The sequence below is a fragment of the Myotis lucifugus genome, unplaced genomic scaffold, assembly GCF_000147115.1.
Source record: "Myotis lucifugus unplaced genomic scaffold, Myoluc2.0 scaffold_7767, whole genome shotgun sequence".
In the NCBI taxonomy this organism is placed as follows: domain Eukaryota; kingdom Metazoa; phylum Chordata; class Mammalia; order Chiroptera; family Vespertilionidae; genus Myotis; species Myotis lucifugus.
In genome coordinates, this window is record NW_005878815.1 from 1 (window position 1) to 7,403 (window position 7,403).

The 7,403-nt window shown below is 47.5% G+C and overlaps 1 long non-coding RNA gene across 1 annotated transcript; it reads right to left on the minus strand.

Moving 5' to 3' along the window:
• Nucleotides 1-3,507: 3,507 nt before the first annotated feature.
• On the minus strand, nt 3,508-7,000 carry LOC106696053. Its single transcript, XR_002827890.1, has 3 exons — nt 6,932-7,000; nt 4,812-5,051; nt 3,508-4,712 (listed from the first exon to the last, which is right to left on the minus strand). It is a non-coding gene; the product is annotated as an uncharacterized LOC106696053 (long non-coding RNA).
• Between the last annotated feature and the right edge of the window lie 403 nt (nt 7,001-7,403).

Sequence of the window (7,403 nt, forward strand, 5' to 3'; positions counted from 1 at the left end):
TAATTAAAGCTCCATAGGGCTTCTCGTCTTATTTAGTATTCCCGCTTCTTCACGGGAAGATCAATTTCACTGATTGGAAGTAAGAGACAGTAAAACCCTCGTGAAGCCATTCATACAAGTCCTTATTTAGAGAACAAGTGATTATGCTACCTTTGCACGGTCATGATATAAACGCCATAGACAGATTACTAAGAGAAATTATGAATTTGAATGTTGTATTTGGTGGGAAAGTTCTCCTTCTCGGAGGGGATTTTCGACAATGTCTCAGTATTGTACCGCATGCTATGGGATCAGCCATAGTACAGACTGAGTTTAAAGTACTGTAATGTTTGGGGATGTTTCAGAAAGTTGTCTCTTAAAACAAATATGAGATCAGAGGATTCTGCTTATAGTGAATGGTTAGTAAAACTTGGAGATGGCAAACTTGATAGCAGTTTTCATTTAGGAATGGATATTATTGAAATCCCCTGTGAAATGATTTGTAATGGATCTATTATTGAAGCTACCTTTGGAAATACTATATCTATAGACAATATTAAAAATATATCTAAACGTGCAATTCTTTGTCCAAAAAATGAGCACGTTCAAAAATTAAATGAAGAAATTTTGGATATACTCGATGGAGATTTTCACACATATTTGAGTGATGATTCCATTAATTCCACAGATGGTGCTGAAAAGGAAAATTTTCCCATCAAATTTCTTAATAGTATTACTCCTTTGGGAATGCCATGTCATAAATTAAAATTGAAAGTGGGTGCAATCATCATGCTATTGAGAAATCTTAATAGTAAATGGGGTCTTTGTAATGGTACCAGATTTATTATCAAAAGATTATGACCTAACATTATCGAAGCTGAAGTATTACCAGGATCTGCAGAGGGAGAGGTTGTTCTGATTCCAAGAATTGATTTGTCCCCATCTGACACTGGCCTCCAATTTAAATTGATTCAATGACAGTTTCCCGTGATGCCAGCATTTGTGATGACTATTAATAAATCACAAGGACAAAATCTAGACAGAGTAGGCATATTCCTACCTGAACCCGTTTTCGTACATGGTCAGTTATAGGTTGTTTTCTCTCAAGATCAAAGAGCATGTGACGTTACAGTTAAAGTTCTAAATACTTCAGCACAAGGGAAATTAGTCAAGCACTCTGAAAGTGTTTTCACTCCTAATGTGGTGTACAGGGAGATATTAGAATAAGTTTAATAACTTTATCAGTCATTGTTTGCATCACTGTTGTTTTTATATCATGTTTTTGTTTTTTCATATCATGTTTTTGTCGTTTTTGTATCATGCCTCTGTTGTTATATCCTTCTGTTAGTTTATTTATTAGTAAATTTATATATTATTTTCATATACATTTTACTAATTTCCTTTCATCTCTTACACTTCTATTATAGAGAAAGGGCAAATAGAAATATTAAAAATATTTCCACTAATTAATTCCCTTTTAATGTGCACAAATTTCGTGCACCAGGCTACTAGTTTATATAGAATTATCATCTCCTTCAGAAGTAATATTCTGAGGGCAGCAACCACATCGCTCTTCTGTCCCCAGCATCTGGAACAGTGCCTGGCACTGAGTAAACACTCAATAGAATGAAACAAATGAGTAAGTGTGTGATGAGTGAACTCATAAATCAACCTCGGGACATCAACACTCTTCAAGGCAGTAAGATTCTTCATGACATTTATTGCATAAGGGAATCCAAGACAATTACTCAGGTGACCTTAGTGGGTCCGGTGGCAGGAGAAGTAGGGTAAGCTCCGGGTTTGGGGAAAGCACTCCCCCCAACCTACAACCTCTACCCACTCAACCTCACCTGACCCAATTCAACACACACGCTCTCCATCACTCCTAACTCAACTCAACAATCTCCATTAACTGGTGAATGGGTAGACAAAATGAAATACTGTCTATATGTATAAAAGCCTAAGTGAATGAATGACCGGTCAACTGCTCAACACAGGAGCTGCCCCTGGTGGTCAGTGCACTCCCACAGCCAACCTCCCGTGGCCGGCCAACCTCCCGTGGTCCCTCCCCCCCAGTTGGCCAGCCCCAATTGGCCCCAACCGCTGGCCAGGCCGAGGTACCCCACCGATGCACAAATTCATGCACCGGGCCTCTAGTTCAACAATAAGAGGAATGAAGTATTGATGCATACTACAGCATGAGCCTTAAAACAATTATGCTAAATGAAGGAAGCCAGACACAAAGGGCCACATAGTGTAAGATGCCATTTACATGACGTGTCCAAAATAGGCAAATCCGTAGAGACAGAAAGATTAGTGGTTGCCTACTGCTGAGAGGTTTGGAGGAAATGAGAGTGGCTGCTAATGGATATAGGATTTCTTTCTGAGGTGATGAAAATGTTCTAAAATCGATTGTGGTGATGGTTTCACCCGTCTATGAATGTACTAAAAACCATTAATTGTATACTTCAAATGAGTGAATTATATGGTATTGAATTACATCTCAATAAATAAAAAACTCAACCCAACATCTAATCCCCAATTCAAGCCACCTCAGACTCAACTCTCATCTTAACTGATCCCAGCTTGACTTACCAAACTGACAATTCCCACCCCCTACCCATAGCAACTGCTACTTACCTCTACTCGGTTCATCCTACATCTCAAAGCAACCCTAATTCAATTTAATCCAACATCCAACTCCAAACCCTGAGCTCAATCCACTCATTGTCCATCCTCCACCTCAACAGATATCATTAATTCACAACCCCAGACTCATTCAACTCACTCCAAACCAACCTCCAATTCAACTCATCCTCAACCCATTTTCAACCCCTAAATTCCAGCCCCAAACTCACTTCAAAGCTCAACTCCTAACTCATTTCTCTTCACCTCCAACTCATCCTGACTTGCTACCCAGACCTTTGACATCTAGTCCTTTCATTTCAAATCAAAACCACATCCCATGTCATCTCTCCATGTATCCCCTCAGCTCAGCCAGTGTCTCCAGGACTAATCAAGATTAACATGGAGATCTTTCTTTCTTTCTTTCTTCCTTTCTTTCTTTCTTTCCTTCCTTCCTTCTCTCCTCCCTCCATTCCTTCCTTCCTTCTCTCCTTCCCTCCCTCCCTCTCTTCTTTTCTTTCTTTTTTCTTTTTTTAAAAAATATATTTTATTGACTTTTTACAGAGAGGAAGGGAGAGGGATAGAGAGTTAGAAACATCGATGAGAGAGAAACATCGATCAGCTGCCTCCTGCACACTCCCCACTAAGGATGTGCCCGCAACCATGGTACATGCCCTTGACTGGAATCGAACCTGGGACCCTTGAGTCCGCAGGCCGACGCTCTATACAATGAGCCAAACCGGTCAGGGTTCTTTTTTCAAGTTTGATGCCTTCCTAATGGGTTCACATTTTTCCCAGCTTTACTGAGATATAATTGACATATATAACATATAAGATGTAAGTCTAAGGGGACAATGTGTTGATCCGCATATTATATTGCAAAATGATTCACTAACACCTGTATTACATCACATAATTATTCTTTATTTTTTTTGTGGTGAGAAAAGTTAAGATCTACTCTCTTAGAGATCTAGCTATTTTCAACTTTTCCTGAGTTAATAAACAGGCCCACCACCTCCAGTGAATCCCATTAGAATTGGGTTCCCCCACCCCCTCAAACCACCTCCACTAAACAACACGATTAAGACAGGTGATGGCAATACCTCAGGTGACACCACAGACAGACCCTAAGGAAGATGCGGGCAGCACCAGAGGAAGGACACAGACAGGGACACAGTTCAGTGGTTTATTCTCAGACTTGAGAAGCCAATGATGCCCTGGGGAGGTGGGGGAGGGGGTCATGCTAGAATCTCTCTCATCATATCCCAGCCTTCTGTGAGGAGGAAGCAGATTAAATATATAACAGAGGGGATTTTCCCTTTTAATACAGATCCCGGTATAAATAGGGCAGCACCATTAGGATCCTGATTGACCCCGCACCTTGGTCCCCCAGCCCTCTGGCTTGGTGAGATATGAGGGGGCCTGTATTCAGAGCTGGGCTGAGGCAGCCAAAGGAATACACAGCTCAGTCCAGGCAAGTCTCACTTCCCTCTGTGGTCGGACTTCAGTTCCTTCTCTCTGAACCCACCTGAGAAGAGGAATGAGGGAAGGGGCCCAGCCTGGGATCAGGAGACGTCCAGTGCTTAACTAGGGGAAAGGGTAGCACCAAAGGGTGTTGGGGCACTGCCTGAGAAGGGAGACAGGCGTGGGGGCACTCAGCTCTGAATTAGAAGTTCGTTGCGTGGGGGATCCGGAGTGGGAGTTGCAGGTGGAATGGGCAGGGAGGGGAGAAAGACTGCATCACTCCAGCAAAGGAGGGGGCGGGGAGGCTGGACTCCTGGGCCAGGGGAGTCCAGCCCGCAGCCCCGGGGAGTGGAGAAGGGACATTGTCTGGCCATGACGAGCAGACTTCCCTCTGAGTCCACAGGCACAGGAGACGATAAATATGGTGGCTTCAAAGCCTCAGCACCAAGTGTGCCCCAGCTGGGGCTCCCTCGTGGCCCCGCCCACCCCCAAGACGCTCAGCCGCTGAAGCAGACGGGCCCCAGTTCAAACCCAAACTTCTGGTTGGTCTGGCCGAAATCGGTGGCCGCCACGTCCCACAGGGGCAGAAAGCCCGCTCGGGAAGAGCTGAACTCCAGGAGGGTTTTGGCCTGTCCCTCCCGGAGCTGGCGGGGGAAGTCTCACACGGGAAGTCTGTGGGGTGGGGGGGGGGGGCAGTGAGGCCGCCCCTCCCCGCCCGGCCAGCCCCTGCCCCTCTCCCTTACCCGGCAGCCGTCATAAGGGACAGTGACGGTGGCTGCTGCCGTCTGGTTGAAGGACAGCTCCTGTCCGTTGGTCCCCAGGAAGCGAAGGGAGCGGCCGTGGTCGCCGGCGGCTTCATCCAGCCAGGCAGCCACGTTCTGGCAGGAGTAGGCAAAGCTCTGGCGGGCGCGGGCGCTCAGCAGCTTCAGGAAGGTCAACTGCACCACGTTCACCGGGGACCCGTCGGCGTCCACATAGGAGAACTGGGGTGGGACAGGGCAGCAGGTGAGGGCGCCCCCTTCGCCCAGCCATCCGGCCACTCACCGCCTGGGCATGGCGGCTACTGAGCACTGAAAATGTGGCTGGTGAGCCCTGGCCGTGGCTCAGTGGTTAGAGCATGGGCCCAAGCACTGAAGGGTCTCAGGTTGGATTCCTGGTCACGGGCATGTACCGGGGTTGCAGGTTCGCTCCCCGCCCCCCAGTCAAGGAGCAGGTGGTGGAGGCCTGTGCAGAAGGCAACCAGTCCATGTGTCTCTCTCACATCAATGTTTCTCTCTCTCTTTTTCTCCCCCTCCCTCTCTCCCTCCCACTGTCTCTGAAAAGCAATGGAAGAAATATCTTCAGTTGAGAGGATTAACCAAAAAGAAAAATGTGACTGAGACTGAGAAACTATTTTTTTAACTGTATTTGTTTAATTTTTAATTTAATTATTTAATTCAAATTCTTCACTTAAATTCGTAACTCTTAACTTAGCCTCCACCCAGGTATCTGAAAGCTTAGGCTTGGAACAAACTGAGTAGGGGGGTCTACTTTCCCAGCTGCAGGTTTTATGAAATGTCAGTATAGATGGAGCATTTCCAATGAAATTTAGCTTCCAGAGTACAATGTCCTGTGAAGGTAAAACTTCTATTTAAAAAAATGTAAAATGCCTCTATGATCTTCATATTGCTCTGCCAATATTCTGGATATGTTGGGTTAAATAAAGTATATTATGCACATATCACTGGTTTGAGACAACGAGCTCCATAATGCAGCCTTCGACTTCCTTCTCTCTCCTGTCTTATTTCCACATCCCCCGACTGATATTTTCTGGAATCGCCTCCTAGATCTGAGAGGAATCCAAACCAAGATACCGACTTACATTATACCACAGCTTTATTTGTTTCCTTGGACCGTCTGTTTCCTTGGTTATATTCCCAGGAGAATATCAACTTCATGAAGTCAAGAACTGTGTTTAATTTGCTGCTATGTTCCCAGTGCTTAGCATATAAATATACATTACATAAAGGAGTCCCAAACTGAACCCAAGATCCCTCGCCCCTTAAACCTGATCTTCTCCCTTACATGCCTCAGCATCTCATCAGACATCCTATTCCCCAATCAGGAACCTGGGCAGGCCTGTCTCCTCCCGCCGCTGCAGCTCATCAAGGACTAGGTCCTATTAGCTTCCCTCTTTGATGTTGTTCCAAATCATGCCCTCCTCTCTGTCCCCGTAGCACCAGCCCCAGCCTGGATCCTCTCCTCACTCTCCTGGATCAGCACATCTGTCTCTTCCTGGTCTCCCAGCCTCCAGTCTCAACAACCAGCCCCAGCAGCCCCAGAGGCATTTTTCTAACACAGAGATGTGATCTGGGCCCCTCCCTCTTTTAAACATGCCCCATGGCTCCCTACGGACCCCGGGTCTTTCTGGGGAGATGGGCCTCGCCTCCACCTACCTCCCAGCCTCTTCTCTAACCACATTCCCCCTTGCACTCCCTAAAGCAGAACACGTGGCTTTTCCTTCTTTAAATTCACCAGACCCTCTCTTGACTCTGGGCCTTTGCACATGCTGTTCCCGTGCCTGCAACACTTTTCCCTGTCCCCCAGAACTTGCTAACCCAGTTCACTCTTTCGGTCTCAGCTGAGCTGTGAGTTCGCCCAGGGAGCCTCAGGTCCTTCCAGCACTGACTCTGGTTTCCACCAAGCCCCATGCTTCCCCCACCACACATCTGATGCTGCCCCACCCCCTCCCTCCCCAGCCTACAGCGCACCAACAAGGCAGAGGCACGTCTGTCCTGTTCCCCCTCGAAGCCCCTCTCCCAACACCGCACGCTGGTTCCCGCACTTTTCATACCATCTGCCCCCTCAGCCTTCGGCAACTCACCTTCTTCCCTCGACGGAAAGTGCTGTACCAGTTTCCCGGCTTCTCCCTGGACCAGGAAGCCAGCTTCACCTGGGAAAGGGAGGGAGGGTCAGTAGCAGGCACCCACCATGTCCTTTCTGCATCTACCTCCCATCCATGAAGGCTGCAGGTTGTAAGTATCTGGGACTGACGGGCCGTTGTCTGGCCATGGGAGTGGGCTTGGCTGGTGCACAGGGCAAGGCCCAAGGGGAGGGGACCCGGCGCTCTGAGGCAGCCCTCGACTGATGGCTGACAAGAGGTGACGAGGTGGTGGCTAATGCCCCAGCTTCCCCTCTGCCCAGGTGGGCCAGCTTCCAGCTGCCTCTACCCTGTTTCCCAGAAGTCTTCAGCAGAACCGAGCCTTGGGTGCTCACTGGTGACCTTTGAACAATACCAGCTGCCTCTCTCCATCACCTCTCGCATCCCCCTGTCCCCTCCTGCTGCCTCCTGGGAT